The 23,548-nt window shown below is 39.6% G+C and overlaps 2 protein-coding genes across 5 annotated transcripts in view; one reads left to right on the forward strand and one right to left on the reverse strand.

The window, feature by feature from the left end:
• The window catches only part of LOC125455288 (SERTA domain-containing protein 2-like), a 42,957-nt gene extending 21,116 nt beyond the window's left edge, over window positions 1-21,841 (reverse strand). Inside the window, exons 1-2 of one of the 4 annotated variants that reach the window (XM_059649440.1) lie at window positions 21,588-21,841; window positions 7,322-7,434 (exon numbers count right to left, since the gene is read on the reverse strand). The gene's annotated coding sequence lies outside the window, so the exon portion shown is untranslated. Of the gene's footprint in view, window positions 1-7,321; window positions 7,435-8,986; window positions 9,084-21,587 lie in introns of those variants that run through there. The other 3 variants (XM_059649439.1, XM_048537022.2, XM_059649441.1) reach the window with 3 other exon arrangements.
• Window positions 21,842-22,093: 252 nt separating this feature from the next.
• Window positions 22,094-23,548, forward strand: part of LOC125449742 (immunoglobulin superfamily DCC subclass member 3-like) — a 28,632-nt gene continuing 27,177 nt past the window's right edge. The window contains exon 1 of the mRNA XM_059649145.1: window positions 22,094-22,116. The gene's annotated coding sequence lies outside the window, so the exon portion shown is untranslated. The remainder of the gene's footprint in view (window positions 22,117-23,548) is intronic.

A 23,548-nucleotide genomic window follows, 5' to 3' on the forward strand; every position in this document is an offset into this window, starting at 1 on the left:
ACTGTGAGCCTGTATGTTCTGAAAGAGGCAACAAAGTGAAATTAGGTAAGATGAGATGAGGCAAAGCAGTGATGCTGTGAACCTCTCAGTAAGCGCAAAGTGAGTCAGTGCAGAGTGAGCAACCTAGGAGCCCTGAGACGCACCCTGCCCCAAACAATGTGCTCGTTCCTGCATGCAGAGTGGCCTGGTAACAGTATTATATCACAAGGTATCACAGCATTCAAAGTGTAGAACAGAAGAGGTGGATAATCAAATTCTAAGTGGGTAGAAGGTGCACCATGATGATGTGGTGAGGCGAGTACATGTCTAATGTAACAGCCGTGGACAAGGATTAGGCAGTCATGACCCATGGAGCGTACACTGAGATGCAAGGAACTGCTGGCTAAGATGGAGGCCGAGAGGTGAATAGGCAAACTGGATCCACCAGGTACCAGCTCTGACGTTCATGTTGGGAATTGTCGCCATCCAGTTTCTCTCTGCTGTGTGGGAGAATAGTAAACTACATATAAATGCAGCAGAATATTTAATAGGTAATATTTAAATGTTAATGCATGCAAATTACTTATTGACTACAGCTCTGCCTTCAATACTATAATTCCCAACCAAACTAATCTCCAAACTCTGAGAACTAGGTCTCTGCTCCACCCTCTGCAACTGGATCTCGACCTTCTGACCGAGAACTAGTTCTCTGCTCCACCCTCTGCAACTGGATCTCGACTTTCTGACCCACAGGTTGCAATCAGTGAGAATAGGCAACAGCGCCTCCATGACAATCCTCAATACCCACGCCCCGCAAGGCTGCGTACTCAGTCTCTTACTGTATTCCCTGTACGCTCACAACTGTTTGGCCAAATTTCATTTGAACTCCATCTACAAGTTTGCTGACAACACCACTGCTGTAAGCCAGCAATCAAACAACGATGAGACAGAGTACAGGAAAAAGATAGACTGCTTGGTGACATGGTATAAAGCTATCAATCTCTCCCTCCACGTCAGCAAAACTAAAGAGCTGATCGTCGACTTCAGGAAGCAAGGGGGAGGGCACACCACTGGCTACATCAGTGGAAGCTGAGGTGGAGATGAGTGAGGGCATCAAGTTCCCAGGACTAACACTCACCAACAATCTGTCCTGGTCCACTCGTGTTGATCCCAGATCACAAAGGCACAACAATGTCGCCTCTTCATGAAAACTGGAAGAATTATGATGCAGTAAATCAGAAATAAAAGCAGAAATTGTTGGTAAAGCTCAGCAAGTCTGGCAGTATCTGAGTTAATGTTTTGAGTCGAGGAACTTGGTCATTTGACACAAAATATTAACTCCGATTTCTCTCTACAGATGATGCAGCCAGACCTGCTGAGCTTCTCCAGCAATTTCTGTCTAATTAACGCCTCTCCTTCCTCAGGAGGCTAAGGAAATTTGATACATCCATAAGGGCTCTCACTAACTTTTATAGCTACAGCATAGGAAGCATTCTACCTGGATGCATTATGGCTTGGTACAGCTCTGCCCAAGACCATAAGAAACCACGGAGAGTTGTTAAATCAGCCCAGTCCATCAGACAATACATTGACTCAATCTGTATTTCTCAGTTGCCTTGGAAAGGCAGCCAGCATCACTAAAGCCCCTCCCAACCCATTTATAATTTCTTCCAATCTCTTCTGTCAGGCAGAGGATACAAAAGCTCAAACAAACATACCAACAGATTCAAGGACAGTTTCTTCCTCATTGTTATTAGAGTTTTGAATGGCCCTGTCGAATTTCAAATTTAATGTTGATCTTGCTTTTTGTGCACCTTCTTTACAGCTATAACATTGAACAATCACCCTATGATCTCCGCATGTTATGATCTGCCTATACTGCATGCAAAACAAAATTTTTCACTTTACGTAGGTACATGTGACAGTAATAAATGAAATCAAGTCAAATCAAGTAATCCTCTAACCACTTACTGGTGAGACTGGTGTTTTATTATTTAAATCTTGGGTGGAAAATCTGACCTCTCTTCCACAACTCAGACAATCTCATTTTCCCAATCTCACCATATTTTCCTAACTGAGTCGTCATTGCCCACTTTGTTCACAGACTTGAAGAATTCTGCACTCTCTCTCTCTCTCTCTGTCTATCTCTTACACGGCGTGGAAGAAATAACATTCAATGACTTTAGTAAAAGAAACAGTTAACACATGCCAAAGTCCATATTCAACTGTCCAGCTAATGAATTGAGGGGTGTCACACAGTCCACAATTTGGTATCATCACTACAAGCAAAAATTAACTACGAACAAAGTCACCCCATTCCACCCCTTTTTTTCTGAACTCTGATCCACAGACTTTGTACCCTTTTGCCTATAACATTTCATCCATGATATTTCTGAAAAATAACTGCTTGCCTTGTCCACCTCATGTTTGTGAATGAATATGTGGGTGTTTGGGTTTAAATAAGACACGGTTTGAATATGGACATTAATAATTTGTTTTTGTCCATTTGAGGATGGACTTGTTATACATTTTTGTCTTCTAGTTCATTGACAAAACCAGTGAGGGGTTCTTTTGTATTCAAAAGTGGTCAAAGTCAAGCATCCTAGAGATTAAATTGGTCACATTTCACACTTGTGACAACTTTTGGAATTCCAGGGCTTAATTATTCTGACACATTATTCCTACCAGGGTCATGACAGCTCAGAGAGGTGCGCAATATTGGAACTCTTCACCTCATAAGGTGGTGGAGGTAGAGACATTGAATGTTTTTAAGACAGAAGTAGATAGATGCTTATTAGGCAACAGAATCAAAGTATATCAGGAGTTGGAGAGAGGGTGGATTGGGAACACAAATACATGTGCCATGTCCTTATTTATTAGCATAGCAGTCTCAAAAGGGTTGAAATAGTCTGCTTATGCTCCTAGTTCACATGTCTAATGCCATGGTAGATGAACTATTTATTCCAAATAATGTTAAATGTACAGGTATCAGATACTGACCACACTGTGTTAGTGTGTAGCTGGCTATACTTTGGACATGCAATGACATGCATATGATAAAAGTTAAGTTGATGTTGCTGAAGGATTTACAAATGTTAAATAAAATGCTTCTCTATTGTAAGATTATTTCACAATATTTCAATTAAAATTTGTATCTCATCAGAAGTTTTACTTGTTCAAAAAATGTTGTATGATTATAAAAGACACTTAGAATTAATAAATGCACAAATGTGCATTAATTGATATGCTTATATATTTTTATAAAATCAACCTTGGTTAGACATATTATGACACAGTTTTCAGAACAGGTATGTCTCGAATCCAAATCTTGTGGCCTAGATATATGGACACTATCAGGTGTGCCACAAGACCCCTTCTTAAGCTTATTTATTTAGCTGCTTAGTTATACCCAATTACTATTCTGTCACATTCAAACGTTCAATTAACAAATATATCCAAGTTTGTTCAGTATTAACCCATGCTGAAGCACATTTTAGAACAATTCTTCAAATCAATGTTGGACTTTATATTTACATTGTACATTACAAGTGGCTATATGAAGGACTATCAACCTGTGGACCAATCAATTATTTTTAGCCAGATGTATACAGTGACATCACAAACCTATATATACACACAATGCTAACGTATTCTTTTCTGACTAATTTTCTCATCTTTTCTCTTGAAGCACTGATTCTCAAAACACACTGTTTCAGATAAATCAAGTGGCCTTTGCTTTTTACGGCCATAATTGCAGGAGTTCAACATTTGTGGCTAGCTGTTTTATCATGAGGACCTTAGAGTCGAGCCCTACCCTTGCCACATCTCCACTCATGCACACACAAATACACAGCAATGCTTCCCACTTCCAATAACCTCAATAAGAAGCAAGAAATCTAGGCATTTTTTTCTGTCTTACCCAGAACACACAGGTCAGTTCTAATATTCTGACCATCACTTCAATATTTCAGTAGAGACCTCTGTTTGGACTCAGGTCCCTGTAGATCATTTTGTTGCAGTCCAAATTCATTGTGCTATCACGAGGACTAGAAGCATCATTACCCTTGTAAAATTGTTACAAACAATAAACATATCACAAACTCTACAATACAAATGCCAAATTCATTTGTGTTGCTTTGAATGAGATTCAAATAGCATTCAGCCTTTCAAGTATCAAATGATTTCCTATTTCAAAAGAATAACAATCTCTCTCCTTTCAAACAAGGTAATTCATCAGTGGTTGTCTAGTTGTTTACATAATTCTTAAACCAATAGGAAGAGCACACAGCATATCTCACTAGACAGCACGAGAATCTCAAAGTATACATGATCCACAATGCTAGTAAAAGGATAAGTATGACTGTTTACATAGTCCATCGGCTCTATTTTTAAAAAAGTAATGTGCAGGGCTTTGAATACCACATTTTAAAGGCTTAATTCCCTTTAGCTAAAAGGAAGTCAAAATTAGACAACATGTAAAGGCTTCCTACTGTGCACAACACTATTTTTATTTTAACATTTTGTTGGTACAATTCAGCCACCTTGGATGAAATATTGTTACGTGTGACTCAGTGATGCAGTGGCAAGCAGTAGGTGTTTGGCAGTATGACTCCCACGGATTACACATTTAGGGCAGGAATATAAGCCAGCCTCTCACTGGCTGTGACTCGACAAAGAAATAAGCCAATGACAGGAAATAAGTGATGCTTTAGCCACGTAGGAAGCTGCATTTGAGTGGGTTGCACTTTAGCTCAGGACAGGCCAATCACCAGCCATTCTTCTCATTAGGACTGTTTTACCATTAAAGGAGAGTTACAAGCTGAAAGACATTGCTGTCTATATCAGTAAGTGAAACAGCTGCCGATTATGACTCATCTACACGTACCATTATGTTAGTCACCAAGTTACAAATTCTGCCATGGCTTTTAAAAAGAAGTTTAAACTAGAAGTGATGACTGAGCTAGCACACATTTTGTAGAATACTCAAACTGTTTTTTAGTAAGTTCGCTGGCTATTTCAAAATGCATTATATTAAAAGTAATTTTCAAAACAGGGTGTACCAATAATATTTTCTTGAATACAATATTATATCAAATTACATTTAAAGGACAAACCATTTGATCCAACCTGTTCTTTGTTGGTGTTAATCCTCCACATGGTCCCAGGTGGCTGCTTGTTCTCATATACCCTTATTTTCCACGTACTACCTAATCTAACCTCAAAAGTTAACATAGTCTCTGATCCAATTACCAACTGTAGAAGCGCATTCCACATAGTTATATTACATGTCGCATTAAGGTTTATCCTGCTTTCTGTTCCAAATCTCTGATTCTTAATCTTACTTTTACATCCCTCAATCATGATCTTTCAAACCTGGACACAGTCTAACAACTCTCTCACTACTGCTGAGATGATATTGTTTATCGTATCCCTCCTTTCACCTAAAAAAGGCAAAAAGGTATAAGCATCTCCTTCGGGATATATCACTTTGCAATAAAACTTCTCAAAGCACTGAAAAATGCATAGCACTGAAATATAAATGCTTAAAGTATACAATTAAGATTCCACTCCTCACCTATTCTCCACAAGATGATGCAACATTTATAGTGTGTTTCCAAATCACTTCTGATTTTAAAAAAACTCAGACTTATATATGAGTTTAACAAAGAAATTAATGCCCAACCCTCAACTTCCCATCGCCCACCAATCACTCATGGAGAATTCAGGTAGCAAGGTACTGAATTATCACAGTCCAACTTAATTACTGTTAAATTCCATTGCCAGACAATTGGAGGAGTAAAAGGAGATTTTTAAAAAAAGGCAAAAAGCACATGTCACACCAACACGTCAGTGCTTTATGATGGCAGAAATACATTTGCCTTTTTGTGACAGTGTGCCATAGTCGAGTGAACTCATCTATTACTGCTGTTTGTTTGGGGAATTATGATTTTAAAAACTTTGTTTTCATCTGGGTTGTCACTTAATCTGCACATTTTTAAAACTACTTTCAAATGATGTAATTCCTTTTTCAGTTTTATTCCTTAAATATAATTCACTGAACCATGTTTTGTCTGAAACAATCCTACTCAATACAATTAATGCAGTTCCATAGCATCAAGCATTTTGTGAGGATTCTTTATGTCAGTTATAAGAACAGATTCAGAAACAAATGTGTATCATGATCAAAGTTCGATGTGTATAAGAAGAAACCATTTACTCATCTAGTTGTTTATAATTTAAGTACTATTATACTTGTGGAAAAAGTTAATAATCCGATGCATATTTCACATGGTATGACATGTAATTACATTTGTCAATAATATTTGAAATCAAATCTTTAAGACCACTGAAATTTCTTCTCTCAACTCCCACAGGACCTAAAATATATCCTGTCACACCCTGGTGATATGTCTCCCCTGAATTTTACTGCTTTTTAAATGCCTTTTTATGTAGAATATTACTAATCTCACTTTCAACCACTTCAACATTCACTTCCTTCTGAAGTGATTTTCTTTATTAAAGACTGATGAGAAATTTTTTAAAATACTTGTGTCAATTTTTTTTTAAAACCGTTATTCAAATTGTGATCATGGTCTCTTCTTGTGAATTCCACATCAGTTTGCAATTCACCACCAATTTCAACTTACCACCACCTTCTCAAGTCAACTAGGGACAGGCAATAAATACTGGCCAGCCAGCGATGCCCACATCGCACAAATGAATTTTCAACAAATTCTTCATCATATCACATACTGTTCCTTTTGTGAATTTTTTCTTCATTATCCTTCTGAGTTTTCCTTATCCCTCGCTTGATTTCTTATTCCCTCATAAACTGTGACAGTTTTCAATTATTGCAGTCCTTTCTCGAATTGTTATTGGTTTCTAGCCTTTTTTCTACATTTATTCATGATGTGCTGGAACACTTTCCTGCTCGCTCAATACCTTTATAATGTCTTTGTAAAACAGTCCTCTATTTCTCCGCAGCTTCTTCAACTTCTTCTTCCACTTCAGCTCAAATTTCGAAACTCTAATAAAATTTGTTGTTGATTGCTGTTGATATTTTCCCTATATAGTCGGATCTTAAAAGCTCATCAGATTGTATTCACTACACCCAATGTGAAAGAGACAAAGAAAAGAAAATTTTTTCACATACGTGGGTGCCCACAACACACTGCCAGTGGAGTTTTAGATTAGATTAGATTAGATTCCCTACAGTGTGGAAACAGGCCCTTTGGCCCAACAAGTCCACACTGCCCCTTGAAGCCTCCCACCCACACCCATCCCACTATAACCGACACACCCCTGAACACTACGGGCAATTTAGCATGGCTGATCCACCTACCCTGCACACCTTCGGACTGTGGGAGGAAACTGGAGCACTCGGAGGAAACCCACGCAGACACGGGGAGAATGTGCAAACTCCACACAGACAGTCGCCCGAGGCTGGAATCAAACCTGGGGGAAGCAGGCACGTTAGCAACATTTAAGGCATATTTTGATTGACATACAAATGGGAGGTGCACAGAGGGATAGAAACCGTACTTAGGCAATCAGTAGCGGGTCTAAATAAGGACTAGGAGTTGGTACAGGCTTGGTGGGCCAAAGAGCCTGTACCTATGCTGTATTGAATTGTATTGTATTGTAATTGTGTTGTATAAAAGAAAGAGGGTGCAAGAGTGAAATTAGTGAAATGTAAAGGAGATGTAAAAGGGAACATAAAGTAAAAGATTGACAGTGAAATAACATTCAAAAAATACGGAATCTAGATTCTACATGGGAGGATTATGATCAAGTTGCTTTTTCACTGGGGTGCTGTTTTTTTAAGAGGGAAACAGGCAAGGGAGGAAGGAGAGGGGGTCAGGAGAGAGGGTCCTCTAAATCTGTTGTTACAACTCCACTTTGCTTCTTTTCTGCCCACATTGCATTTGCCTGAATTACAGCTGCAGCATAATTGTTTCTTTCAAGATGGATAATCTGCAGATTACCTTCATCCCAGAAAGTAAAATCAAAAATAGATCACCTGACCATGTTTCTTTACCTTTTGTAAAATGTTAAATTGCTCAAACTGACATTCTTTATCACGCATTGGTTTCATAGAACATAGAACAGTACAGCACAGAACAGGCCCTTCAGCCCACAATGTTGTGCCGACCATTGATCCTCATGTATGCACCCTCAAATTTCTGTGACCATATACATGTCCAGCAGTCTCTTAAATGACCCCAATGACCTTGCTTCCACAACTGCTGCTGGCAACGCATTCCATGCTCCCACAACTCTCTGCGTAAAGAACCTGCCTCTGACATCCCCTCTATACTTTCCTCCAAACAGCTTAAAACTATGACCCCTCGTGCTAGCCATTTCTGCCCTGGGAAATAGTCTCTGGCTATGAGCTTGGTTCAACCCAGTAAGATGTCTGCAGTGTTCATCTGGAGTCAGCATTCTCTCCTGTGGATGTGAGTTTGCTCGCTAAGCTGGAAGGTTAGTTTTCAGACGTTTCGTCACCATTCTAGGTAACATCATCAGTGAGCCTCCGATGAAGTGCTGGTGTTATGTCCCGCTTTCTACTAATCTGTTTAGGTTTCCTTGGGTTGGTGATGTCATTTCCACCAACCCAAAGAAACCTAAACAGATAAATAGAAAGCGGGACATAACACCAGCGCTTCAGCGGAAGCTCACTGATGATGTTACCTAGAATGGTGACGAAACGTCTGAAAACTAACCTTCTAGCTCAGCGAACAAACTCACATCCAGAAACTCAACCTGAGCTACAAATCTTCTCAAAACTCGCTATTCTCTCTGGTTTTAAAAACTGTTTTAATTCTTGAAATGTCCCAGGCATTAAAAGCAGACAAAAAACATTGCCCATGTGTTATGATAGCAGTCAGTCATTAGTTAGTCTGTTGGTCAGACTATAGTTAAAGAAGAGCTGTATGCCTTCTTGAGCTGCCTTTCACTCTCTCATCTTTGGCATTCATTATTCACCTTGCTTCAAAGCCAGCTGTACCTTGGTGAACTGCCATGACGGGTGGTCCACTGCACTGTCTTCCCAGATCAAAGCCATTCTTCATGTCGGCTTTCAGGGCATCTTTGAGTGTCTCCACTGCCAAAGTAGATCAGCTAGACTTAATTATTTACAGGAAATCCATGTATAATATGGTTGTTCAGAAGGAGAACAGAACATAAAATACTGATTTGAAGACCTTTACAAGAGACTCCAGAGTGATCTACTGAAATTTAAGTGGGTAAACTTAAACATCCGCAGCCAGACAAGTAACAGTGAAGGTGCCCTGTTGTAACAGTGGTGATTTAAAATGCCTTGAGTCCTTTCATGGCAATAGTACCTTGATACAGCACATGCTTACAAACATCTTTTAATTCCTACAGTTTCACCTTCAGTGCCCAAAATATACTTAATTAATACTGAAGAATAAACATTCAAAGATTAACCTGTGTTCAGTTGTGGCAACAACTTCATGTCAATGCACATTTGCTTATGTTTTGAAAATATTATGTAACTACATGTGCACAAATGATCACCATTAAAATGTAAAGTAGGTATTTTGTATGAATATTGATGGGAATGGAAAGAAAATGTGCTCATTTATGACAGAGTTTGTAAACTAATGTCTTTAGCATGACTATATTGTTCAGAGATAATTGGTAACTAAGAATAAGATTTATTCATATCAGTGAAATTAACATGAAATAGCTGCAAATTAACAAGAACTTGACTAAAAACTTTGCAAGGGTCACACTGATTGCATAAATAGAAAAAAGCAGGACACCATCAATACACTGAAGTTTAAGCACAGATCAGGTACTTTTCTGAAGCCAGGTGTATTTCCAAGTTAGAAAAGGAACTAAGGAATCTACCTATGTTAGGTTACAGGGTATAAGTTGGTTTTAAAGGGATAAACATAATGGCTGTGAAGATGATTCCAGTGGCTGACTGGAAATCCAGGGAAACCCAGCTACAGCCAATTCCTGAAGTCCAATACAATTCAATGCAGTTAATAATCAGACTGAGTGATGTAGTCCTTTTGAGGAATGGTGACTTCCACTACGGTCCCCCAGAATAACAGCTGTAGAAACACAGAAAATAGGAGCAGAAATAGGCTATTTTGGCCCCTTTGAGCTTGCTTCACTACTCATTATGAACATGGCTGATGGCAATCAGATCGCCTCTCAGCCTCTGACAGTCTAGGAAAAACAATCCAAGTTTGTCCAGCCTCTCCTTATAACTAATATACTCCAATCAAGGCAACATCCTGATAAACCTCTTTTAAACTCTCTACAAGCCTCCACATCGCTCTTACAAATGTGTGTGTGTGTGTCATAACATGTTCAACAGTTTGATTTAAAAAGTACATCTGGGAAACTAATTGGCCAGCTTTTGAAAAATTATTCAGGTGTCACCACACCACACAAGTCATGACCAATTTGGCAAAATATCAGACAATGTTTGTAGATCAATAGTCCAGCAAGCATGCTTTAAGGGAGACAAAAAAAAAATACTGGCAGAGCAACCCTGCCCTCCATTTTACAAGCAACAAAAATATTAGTCATATTTTAGCAACAATTATTTTTGAGGGGCAATTTTTCCTTTGTTTTGTCTGCATTAGGTTGTCGCCTGCTCTTGAAGGTTTTGACATGGTTCCACAGGTGCAGCAGCCCAAAAATATCTCACTCAATACCCACACTGAGCAGTCAGCAGCAAGGTATCGTGCTTATTTTTCTTATCCTTTCAAAGTCTAGGGCTCTGATGTGAACTGATGCACCTCCACTTTTGTCACATCTGAGACCTAACACAACCTTTGAAACTGAACATGGGATTTTTGTCAACTCAACAATTTAATGTCAGGCTCAAGCAGTGCATTTAGCCTGCTGGACTTGGAACTGCCAAATATTTTCAAAACAGTTCATTTCTCCTTAGATTCTCAGAGAATCTATTCATTACAAATTGGAACAGCCTGTATTGGAGGGAAGCCATAAACTCTGGGCTTGACACCTGGGACAAAAAAACTTTATTATTCCCTGCCAGTGGATTTGCAGACTGAGATGAGAGAGGCCTATAAAAGTCTGCACGCTTTCTGCCTAGCTATTCATCCCCACCTGGCTTCTATTTTACAGAGGCTAGGTCTACTCTCCTAAATGCCATTTCCCACCCAATTACCATTTCCAAGCTGGTGGGAGTAGGTCAGGGATGGGAGGATTCCCAGCAGGCTAGCCTGGTCGAGTCTCAGGCAACAAGGGTGGTAGGATGGCTCTCTTACAGGCACCCTCCCCCATTCGGGGGCTTCTTACAAGTGTCTCCTCCACAGCCCTGGAACAATGCCCCACTCGTCTCATAGGGCCTCCCACCCAAGTGCCCCTGAAAGAACCAGTTCTGACCTTTGATCAGAATCCTGGTTCATCTTTGCAGGGACTGAACGTAGTCCCAGCAGTGGCCAGTTTTCCCAGTGATGCTGTTGGGAATAAAAAAGGTGCAATCCAATCAGATTAACCAACTAGTCTCTGAAGTAGGACTTTCTCCCTTGATGTGGCCGGGTGCTTCCCCCTTTGGCAACAAATGCTACGCAGTGTTAAATGTCTCCATGGTACCTCTTCACAGTCATTAGCAAAAGTGATAGAAGGTGTCATTAACTTAAAAGTAGCACCTACATACCTATCATAACCTACTCACTCACACTCAATTTGGGTTCCATTAGGGTCAATCAATCCCTGATCTCATTACAGCCTAGGTGCCAAAACGGACAAAGTCCTGAACCCAAGAGGGGAGGCAAAACTGACTACTCCTGACATCAAGACAGTGACACATCTCACTGAGGCAGTGAGCTTGAAATCATGCCCTGTTATTCCCAGACTTGTTATTAACCTTAAAAATTTTATCAAGGTACACAGAAGTCCCCAGTTTACTTGTTTGATAGACTTACATTAACAGAAAACAGAGTCCAGGTTTCCACACTTAACAGGAATGTATTACAAATATATCTATTCTAACCACAGGTAGATAACTACGAACTGTCAACATATAACAACCGATTAAACTCTAACCCCCAGCTAAAAGTCCCCTAAATATACGTAAAGACAGACAAAAAATATTGGTGTTATGGATGGATGGAAAAGTCTGAACTCAATTCAATTTCCCAAGTCACAGGGTTCATTGAGATGATCCTTTTGTTAATGATTTTCAATCTTTCTTCCTTTTCACCTCTACATAGGAAGTGCAGGAACTATAAAATCTCTTAGTTAACAGTTAAAGCCACAGCTTACAGCAACTGGTGAGGGAATGTAAACTGGTTTCCTTCAGATTTTAGGTACTTTACCGAAGAGAAATGTACACTATCTCCCCTTCTAGAGATCCAAAGGCTTCCCTTGTACTGTGTACAGCCGAAGCAGTTCAGCTACCCAGAAGCCAATTGATAGTTGTTGCCAGGTTGATGGCCCAGTCATCCACGACTGGTCACAACTGCACAAACCAGTAAATTACCAGTTGCCGGCTGAATCCCACTCTATATACACTCCCTGATACTCACCTATCTGCAAACTGTCTTCCTCATTGAACAAAGCAAAGATATGTAAACACAATTTACAATGAGCGTCACTAAAATGAAAAATGTTTTAAAATGTGCACCAATTCCTTCCACAAGCCACAGTTTAAAGACTGTCCTTTACACACTTCAGCCCACAACTAAAAATACAGAAAAATCAACAGCAATATTTGACTAAATTAAAGGAGCATTGGCAAAATTGGATTCATGGGAATTAGGGGCAAAATATTCCACTGGTTGAGGTCATATCAAGCAGATAGGAAAATGGTTGTGGTTTTTGGAAGCCAATCATTTCAGTCCTTTGACATTGCTTCCTAATAGCGTTGAGGGTGTCCTTACACCCAAAGGACTGCAGCAGTTCAAGATGGCAACTCACTACCACGTTCTCAAGGGCAGTTCGGGATGAGCAATAAAGTCTGAGTTGTCCAGCACCACCTGCATCCCATGTTTCTTTTTCTTTATTTGTTCTTTAGCTATGAATGTTGCTGGTAAGGGAAGCAATTACTGGTCATTCCTAATTGCCCTAACTGAGTGGCTCACTTCAGAAAGCTGCTGGTTTGCAGTCAGGTAGATCAGACCAGGTAAGAATGGCAGATTTCCTACACTGAGAAGCATTAGTGAACCATCTGATGAATGGATTTATAGGACGACTGATGATAGTTACATGATCACTGTTACTGAGATGAACTTACAATTCCAGTTTTAAATAAATAGAATTTAAATTCCATGATGAAGAAATGAAAAATACATCCATCACAGGTATAAAACTGTGGTCCTGAAGGGGAAAGGCCGATGTTCAATCTGTCTTGCTTGCACGCACTTGCAAATACAAGTTATAATGAGCAGATAATTGAGGTGATGTTGTATGTTGGTGTATTTTAATTGCAGTCACGTAAAATGGAAGAGGGAGCAACGATAATGTAACATTTGTGTAACAGAACAAAGGTTGTCATTTTGGTTCACTAAGATGTTTTTGAATATTTCACAAACATTTCAGAATCTAATTGGTTAAACTTCTTTGACATTATCACAGGAAAGGTTAAGTTCCCCATAAAGCAAATAATTTGAATTAATAACCTGCAGTTTAGTTTTGAACATTTAAGGAACATGTCACCTTTAACTTAAAATTTCTGAGTAATAAACTACTTAGTGTCCAATACCTGTGTTACTGGGAAAAGCAATCATGAAATCTGCAGCTTTTTTTCCAACACCAACAATAATTCCCCACTTTACCAACTGTGTGTGCACCATATTTATCCATACTCCTAAAACTGGCCATGGTCTAGGTATTCAACAGCACCATTTTCTTCTTGTGAAGCTGATCTGTATTGTAACCTTTACAATATCCCATATTTTCACTGTTTCTTGACATCACATGGAGTAAATGAAATTGCTTGAAGACAGATGCTAGACGCTTCAGGAGAATACAAAAATGAGTTATCCATTTGGCACTTCTGGCTGAAGAGGGATGTAAATGTTTTGGCCTTTTCTTTAGCAATGATGTACTGGCTCCACCATAATTCACAAACTATAAAAGGACTCAAGAGCTTAGATCTGATCTTTTGGTAGTGGGGTTGCTTATCCCCTGCCTACTGTTTACTATTTCTACTGTTTAACATGTATGTAATACTGTGTTTTAGCTTCACCAGGTTGATATCTTATGTTTAGGTATGCCTGATGCTGCTTCTGGCATGCTCTCTTGCACTTTTTATTGAACCAGGATTGATTTCACAGCTTGCTAGTAATGATAAAATAAAGGATATATCAGGTAATAGGGTCAGATTATGGTTGAATACAACCACAAGAATGCCAGTTTAAACGTCATTAGATCTGTTCAAAGTCTGTCCCATTTAGCACAGCGGTAGTCCCACACAACACAATGGGACACTTCTTCTCCCCCGTGACTGCAGTGGTCAAACTACCAACAGCAGCATATTAATTTCATCACACACTTTGTGTTAGGGATTCAGGTCAGATAGACTGTTTTTTTGTCGGGGCTTTAAGAAAACAACTAAAAATAAAATACTGCACAGAGTCCGTTGGATGAGGCCAGGTGAGCTTGTATCATTTCTTCGGCCTTACACCTCATACTAGATTTGAGAATATGGAAGGAGAGTTGAGGAATTGCACTTCAACTGAGTGACCCATGAAAGAGATTTTTTTTCATTATGGCAGCATTTTCCATTTTAATTTATCAACTGAGTTGTGAGGGAAAAAAAATACCCAATGGAAGATTTTTAAGATTTTGCATAAAAACATTTAATCTTTCAATATCATAAGCAACTTATTAATAACACCTATGATGTAGAAATGAAATTCAGTTCTTTTTCTATAAAACAAGGATTAAGAGGTGGCTCTAATGGAGGGATATTTAAGAAACTACAGCTTCTTTCACCAACAATTTGCATTCAGAGAAATCTTTTAACATAGATAGTATACCGCTGCCATTTAATGCAGACCTAAACAAAAATGTTAGCCACATGTAAGGCATTAGATTAGATTAGATTCCCTACAGTGTAGGGATTCCCTTCGGCCCAACAAGTCCACACCCCCCTTGCAGCAAGCCACCCAGGCCCATCCCCCCCAGAACCCACATACCCCAGAACACTACGGGCAATTTAGCATGGCCAATCCACCTAGCCTACACATCTTTGGACTGTGGGAGGAAACCGGAGCACCCAGAGGAAACCCACGCAGACACGGGGAGAATGTGCAAACTCCGCACAGACAGTTGCCCGAGGCTGGAATCGAACCTGGGTCCCTGGCACTGTGAGGCTGCAGTGCTAACCACTGAGCCACCGTGCCACCCCAATGCCGCATTAGTAGCAGAGATTTTAAAAAGTGGGTTTTAATAAGTGGAAGGAGGACAACAGGGGAGTTTTAGGAAGGGAATTTCAGAACATAAGGCTCAAACAGCTGTAGGCAGTCATCAGCAGAAAGAAAAGTTGTTACCTGGAGACAAAAAGACATAGGAATAGAAGTAGGCCACTCAGCCCACCAAGACTGCATGGCTATTCAATGAGATCATGGTTGATCTCACAATCATCAATTTCATGAGCTGCAGGCGGTTTGGTGTGGGGTACAACAGAGCTTTGGTAGAGATGAATTTCAAAAGTGTGTGGAAGGCAGGAGAATATTAGAAAAGCTAACATGATATGAGACAAAGACATGAAAAATGGGCTATACTTGGAAGTGAAAGTAGGCATTTTCTATCAGGGATGGAAAACAGGATCAAAAGCTCAGCTCAAGGTTGAGTGGGACATTAAGAGTGCAAATAGTGTAGCTCAATTTGAAAAAGTGGGCAGCGTGGAGGATGGATTTGTGGACGAGGTTGAAATTAGTGGCATCTAACTTCACAGTGGAGTGCACTGCAGTTGATCCAAGAGTAATGTCAGCAATCAGTGGGATTTACAGATGGAAAAGGGTCAAGAGATATGGTAGCCAGGTAGAGCTGTGTATTATAAGTGTATCTGTGGAACCAAGAAAGGATTGGTCCTTTGGAGATTCCGGAGGGTACACTGCAGGGAAAGGAAAATAAGTAATTGTTGAAGATGCTGCAGATATGACACGTGAGGTAAGAATGAAATCAATTGAGGGTAGGAGAGATACTGTAGGTAGTTGGTGTGTACTACACTGCACTAACAGTTCCAGTCACTCACACTGCTATCCAGGAAACAGGTTTGATCAGTTTTAGATACCAAGGTGTAAAGCTGGATGAACACAGCAGGCCAAGCACCATCAGAAGGATCTAGGCCCGAAACATCAGCTTTCCTGCTTCTCTGATGCTGCTTAGCCTGCTGTGTTCATCCAGCTCTACGCCTTGTTAATCAATCATTCTCCAGCATCTGCAGTTCCAACTATCTTTGATCAGTTTTAGCTGGGACAGGATCCCGAGTCCCACGGTTTAACCCAAAATTCTCTGGAAAGGTAGAATGAGATTGGGAAGAGAGCAAGTCATTTAACGTCTTGAGAGAAAAATAAATTCAGAAATGGAGGAGAATTTTGCAAAGACCAGGAGTTGAGAATGATTGTTTTGAATAGAAAGGAGGAGAGCACCAGAAAAGAGGAAATCATTTACAATATTAGCGAACATGCAGCTTGGAAGTCAAGCAGGGTTAGATGGCAACCAAGACTTTGTAAAGACACTTCAGTTCTGAATCTGAAGGTTGTAAATTTAAATCCAAATAAAAGAGACCTTAACATAAATTGCAAATGGACACTTCAGTGTTGTCCCAAGGAGGGTTGCGTTGCCTTTCAAATTGAAACATTAAACAAAGTCCCTGTCTGGCTTCGATGTAAATCAAGAAAGAGTCGATGTAAAAAAATTTTTGTGGTGTGATTTGAGGAAGAACAAGGGAATTTTCTCCAGTGTTGTGACTGATGTTAATCCTTCAGCCAACACAACTAAAAAATTGCATATTTCTGTTTTTTGTATGTTTTTGGAAACATTTGTATAAAATTAGTTGCTGTGTTTCTCACATTACAAACACCACAAAAAATGTTTTAATGGCTGTAAACTATTTTATGAACCTGTGAGAATGTGAAAGGTGCTAACTGAGTGCAAGTCTTTCTGGGGCCAAGAGAACAGGTCTTAGTTCAACTACGACATGGAAATTTCAGGGTTCATTTGATGGAGGCGCTCAAGATTATGATAAGATAAACTGTGTGATTATTTTCTCACTTGTTAGTAAGATTCCAATGCGAATGCAGAAATTTAAGACAACCACAAGATGGAGAAAATGTTAGAAAACAATATCTTTAGACAGAGCGTGCAAGAATGTAAATTCTCCACCAGAAACTGTTATTGAAGCAGTCAGTTAAGAAGATTAAGTAGTTTTGTTTATGAAGAGAAATATTAAATGATATGGGAATCGAACAGGAGAACAGGATTTGACTTTGTGGTTTATATGGAGAAAAACTGACGTGGTAAACATGACCATTGGTCACAAAACACATTCTAGTACTGTGACATTCTACAACTCCACAGGTCGGCGACTATAGCTATTAGTTTATCAAAACATATGTTCAAGATCAAAAACAACCATTTTTTGGTGATGTTTATTCACCATTTCATGCAAGGATCTGAAACTGGTTACATTATCAAGAACATTAGTGGAGCTCACACAAAAGCTTACAGAAACAAATAACATGAAGTACCAATTTTCATTTATCTGTGGTGTTCATTCCATTAGTAAACTAGTCAACATTTTCAGTATAAAGGATTAGATGTATGGAAATGTTTGGAGATGTCTGAATCATCTCCAAAGTTTAGTTCTTTGATTATATCTCCCCCAGCCCAGCCAATTATCAGATCCCACTTTATCAGCATGTCACCCAAGCCACTTTAATAAATGAAAATAATTCTACTGATTCTTTCTATTAGTGCATTCCATAATTCAGATCACTTTGTTTAACCAGGGAATAATTCCCTAGCAATTAAAGAAAATAAATGAAAAAGAACTTGAACTTGTATATCTCCTTTTCACAAACTCAAGCTTCTCAAAGAATTTCACACAGAAATGGATGGATGCCGGAAATCTGAAACCAAAACAGGGTGCTGGAGAAACACAGCAGGTCTGGCAGCACCAGTTGTAAGAAAAATCCAAAGTTAACATTTCAAGCCCAGTTACCTTTCGTCAGAATCTCTCAGGTTCTGAAGGAAGGGGTTCTGACAAACAAACAAACAAACAAACAGTGGGCTTGAAATGTTAACTTTTTTTTCTCTCAACGCTAATGTGTTTCTCCAGCACTTGATTTCTGCACCAAAGATTTTCACAGTATAGTCACTGTTACCAAGACTATGGTACCTCTATTTATTAATATAGTACTGAATAAAGTGATTCAATCTCAATTAGATATTCTCTACATCTTCTTTCTGGTCAAGTTAAAAGTATAGAATGTTATAGTAGTACAAAATATTTGTGATAATTTTGATCCAAATAGCTGGCTGTTTTAAAATCATTCTGGAAAACACAACTTAAACGATCAAATAGCAATTAAAATCTTCAAATATTTTTGTTTAGTGATAGATTACAGAAAACAAATTTGTGATTTAAGATTGTTGTAGGGTTTATGTTGAGACAAACAATACACAATAACACAAGCAGAAATCCTGGCGGCAGAAGCTCCATATAGAAGTAATACAAATGATCAACTTACTCATTTATTTTAGCTTTACTGAGGCCATATGCTGTGATCACAAGATGCCATAAAGATGTGTAAATTAAGTATCTACACGTCAGGGAGTACTTACTAGGTAATAATTGCGTGCATACGAAGACATGTGCTTACCTTTGAGGGATCTGTGGCACAGTAGAAGTAACCCTATGTATTGACAAGTCCCACTTGTGGCAGAGACACATCTTAGCAACTGCTGATTAAACATTTTTTAAGAGTAAATGTTCTTGTCTTTGAGGGTCTAAGGCATCCCTACCTCTACGCAAGAGGTTGGGTTTAATTCCACCTACCCCAGAGGTGTGCCACAATGTATCCAAATAGGAACCTTGAAAGAGATGTACAAGGTGGCAGCCACTTTTACATTATTTAATGGGGCTACTCCTCATGTTCTGATTATACTTCAGCTTCACACTCCTGATTTTTTAAAAATGTTATTGATATTTAAATGAGTATCAAGGGATACTTATTGACATTGGAGTTAGGAGCTATGCATCTGTAATGTCTCACTTAGCGAATAACTCTAAAACTGAATAAAGATTTCATTCTCGTCTCCTTCACCAGCTGACTGTATCAAGAAATTAACTGAACAATATAGTCCACCTTAATTTATCCATCCAGAATCCTAAATGCTACTATAGGTCTTATGTACATTCTTACATTGTACATAAAAATACCGGCAAGTCATGTTGTTGTAACAGATTTAAAGATTATCTACAAGCAACTAATTCACAAATTAGAAGGGTCCCGACCTGAAACATCAACCTTCCTACTCATGTGATGGTGCCTGGCCTGCTGTGTTCCTCCAGCTCCACGCTGTGTTATCGCTGCATCAGCAGTTCTTACTATCTCTAATTCACAAAAGTGGTTGTGTGCAGTTGATTTCTTTAAATCAAAAGTATTATGAGCACCTCCATGGTGTTCTACTTGTGAATTTCCAGATAAACTGTAATGCTAAAACAATAATTGAGCCAAGAAAAAAAATGGAGTACCAATTCTGTACTGATGCATATTTCAGTGCAGGTACGTACCATGCAAAATCACGTTTTAATAGGTTGTAAAAGAGTAAAGCATTATAACCGTGACTTGCATTTAAAATGTTTTGATATTAAAAGTTGGCAGTTGTAGCATTACTCTTACAAAAATGTTTTACATAAATCTATAGCTTTAGGAAAATAGCAGTAGTGAGTTACAAGGTTTTTTTTTCATTTTTAAGAAAGGTCCAGCTCCATAGTGTTGTTTTACTGTATTTTGTCAGTTTGATTTTAAAGCTCTCTTTTTTGAGAAGACTGAATATAAGTGACAAACCTCAACATGACATTTGGTCACATAATACAGATGTATCACACCTAATATCCACCAAATCCAGAAGACTGATTTATCATAATGTTCCTGAAGCAACATTCATTTTAATGAAAATATCAAAATATTAAACATAAACATACTAGCTTCCATATCATTTCAGCCATCACTTTCAAGACTACCTGTCACTCTAAATCCCACCATCAGCAGATAAGTCCTTGATTGCCTGCACCGCTTTATTATTATAGGTTATCCAAATTTCCAGAGTCAAGATTCATACAAGACTTAAAGTGCAGAATAGATACAAGTCATAATTAGTTTTACTTATGTCATTAATACAAATTGTCGTTGCATAATGAAGTTTACATTCCATTCAGAGGGACGTCTTGGTTTACTTTCAGCTTTTTTTTCCCCTTACTCCACCTCCTACAGCCCCTCCTCTCACACTCAATTGCCCAGTTTTTCAGACTTAATTCCAATGTCAGCTTTAAGTCTACACCCTACACTCCACCCCCAAAAAGGAATCCACCAGTCTAACTTGGACAACGTCTCTGCTAATAGCCTTTACAACAGCAATGCGAGTGAAAAATCATGACAAGGAAGTTAAAACAACGTTCATGTCTGCGAGACACAGGGCCAGAAACTCCAACTGAAAACCAGTGCACATTTTGAGACGCCTTAAGAAATTAAAATTAGTTTTTTTTAAAAAAACGTGTTTTCCAACAAAGTGGCTTTCCCTTTTACCAAGAGACAGTTCGAAATCCCCAAGCGTGACAAAGTCCCAGTACTGTACTCTGGTTGAAGTAATTTATTTAAGAAAGTGTAGGATCAAATAGAATCCTTCCTGGATTATATTGACTCGTTTTACATTTCTGTATTGCACAATGTACGAGTTTACTTTTCATTTCCTTTCCGTAATCTGTCTAGAAAATAATCCCTACATTTCCCAATCCTCGTTTTGCCCCTTATTCTTTCTTGAATTTGGGGAAAAGTGGCAATCTTTGCTGAGACATTGAACATCAAACTCATGTATCCGCCAAACTGTCATTCTGGCGGACCCCGTACATCAAATCAAGCGGAACAACCAGTTCTCTCCCAAACCACTTCGGAGTCGGATGGGCTGGAAAAGCAACACAATGTTAAAAAGATGCCTGAGTTTAACTAGCATAAAAACTTCACAATTTGCAAGAGAATAAGCGTGTATGATTAAGTATTAGTTAAGAATTGTAAAATGAAGCTCATTTTACGCTCGTAGTTTCGAAGGCCGATGTCAGTTTAGTAAACGCTTACAACTGTTCCCTTCCCCGCAGATCACACCGATTTTAAACAGCTCGGGCACTTTGTAAGCAATTGTACTGAGTAAAAGGCTCGACATATTAGCTTCCTGAATGAAGTCTTCACGTTAACCTTGGCACTGGAACCTCAAATGACTGTCACGATGATTTTAGGACGTGTAATGTCACAAATATGTCTTATATGTTTATAAGGAGTCTCGCATTTTTCTCTATCTCTAATCCTGTGGAAATGCTTACACACCAGAAAATCAATCCAACGTCTCTCTACAGTTCCAACACCCACCTTAATACAGAGGAGACTTTTGCAACTTCCTTCTGTCGACTAACGGAGGACTGAGCAGGGAAACCGATTCTTGACAGATCTTCTTTATGTTCATGGGAAAGCAGTGTCACGGAGACATTCGCCCGAATACATTTTTGAGTCTACATTGCAGATTGCCTCCAAAGACCTCCGTTAGATTTCCAGACAAGCTGCGCTGCAAACAAGCTCCGAGATCCCAGGCTCGTCGCTCCAGGGCTCAGAGCGTCGAAACTACGGGAAAGATACTCGGTGATTGACAGCTCGTCAGGTGCGGGCTCCTTCATTGGAGGGAAACGTCGCCCGGGCAACAAGAGCCGATACGTTATTGGTTAACTGCTGGCATCAGTGGGTTGGCCCGCCCCGCGTTCTGACCAATCACGGAGAGGGAGTGTGTGTCGCAAGGCAGCGCGTGCTCGCCCGCCGAGTGACCGGAAGCGTGGGCTGCTCCTTAACCATCGACAGGGCGCATTGTGTTGAATGTTCTCCGGGAGCTGTATCTTATCGCATCGAGGTATAGGCAGTGTATGTGCTGCTACTTCTTTACACTCCCAGGTCACTGTCAGCGGGTTCGGTTTCTCATTTCGAAGTGCTCCAATGTGCGCAGGGGCTGAGCTAGTTAAATGGCCAGCGAGTGACTGGAGGTGAAGTGCCCTGGAAGGAGCCTTCTCTCAAGCTGCCTGTGTCGCCCGAGGTCCTGTGTTTCTCCGGGGCAATCAGTAGAGACGTTCAGCCCGGAAACAGACTCTTCGGTCCAACTAGTCCATGCCGACCAAGTTTCCCAAACTGAACTAATCCCACATGCCTGCGCTTGGCCCATATCCGTCTCAACCTTTCTTATTCATGTAGCTATCCAAATATCTTTTAAATGTTGAAATTGTACCTGCAGTTATCATTTCCTCTGGCAGTTCATTCCACACACGAACCACTCTCTGTGTGGAAAGAGTTGCCTCTCCTGTCCATTTTAATCTCTCTCCTCTCACCTTGAAAATATGCCTCTGGTTTTGAAGTCCCTAGTGAAATCTGCTTTGTTATTCATCTTTACTGTGCTCGTCAGGACTCTATAGATTTCTATAAGGTCATCCCTCAACCTTCTACGCTTCAGTGGAAAAATGTCACAGCATATCCAGCCTATCCTTATAACTTGAACAGTCCAGTCCCAGCAACATCCTAGTGAATCTTACCTGAGCCTTTACAGTTTAGTAATAGAGATAACAAGGTGCAGAGGTGGATGAACGCAGCATGAGAGGAGCAGGAAAGCTGACATTTCGGGCCTGGACCCTTCTTCAGAAATTTCAGGAACTTTTTGAAGGGCCTAGGCCCAAAACATCAGCTTTCCTGCTCCTCTGATGCTGCTTGGTCTGCTGTGTTCATTCAGCTCTACACCTTGTTATCTCAGATTCTCCAGCTTCTGCAGTTCTTACTATCTCTGAACCAATTCAATAATATCCTTCCTATAGCAGAGGGACCAGAACTGTACACAGTACTCCAAAAGTGGCCTCACTATTGTACTGTACAACTTTCAAATGACATCCCAACTCCAGACTCAAATATATGAGCAATGAAGGCAAACGTGCTAAACACCTTTTTAACTACCCTGTCCACCTGTAACACAAATTTCAAAGAACTATGTACCTGAACCCCTAGATCTCCTGGTTTGACAACACTACTCATTGACTGTATAAGCTCTGCCCTTGTTTGTTTTACCAAAATGCAATACATCACCTTTATCCAAATTAAACTGCACCTGCCACTCCTTAGCTAATTAGCCCAATTGATCAAGATCCCTTTATAAGACCATGAGACATAGGAGTGGAAGTAAGGCCATTTGGCCCATCAAGTCCCCTCCACCATTTAAATCATGGCTGATGGACATTTCAACACCACTTCCCTGCACTCTCCCCGTAGCCCTTGATTCCTTTTGAGATCAAGAATTTGTCGATCTC

Source organism: Stegostoma tigrinum, chromosome 10 (genome assembly GCF_030684315.1).
Source record: "Stegostoma tigrinum isolate sSteTig4 chromosome 10, sSteTig4.hap1, whole genome shotgun sequence".
Taxonomy (NCBI): Eukaryota; Metazoa; Chordata; class Chondrichthyes; order Orectolobiformes; family Stegostomatidae; genus Stegostoma; species Stegostoma tigrinum.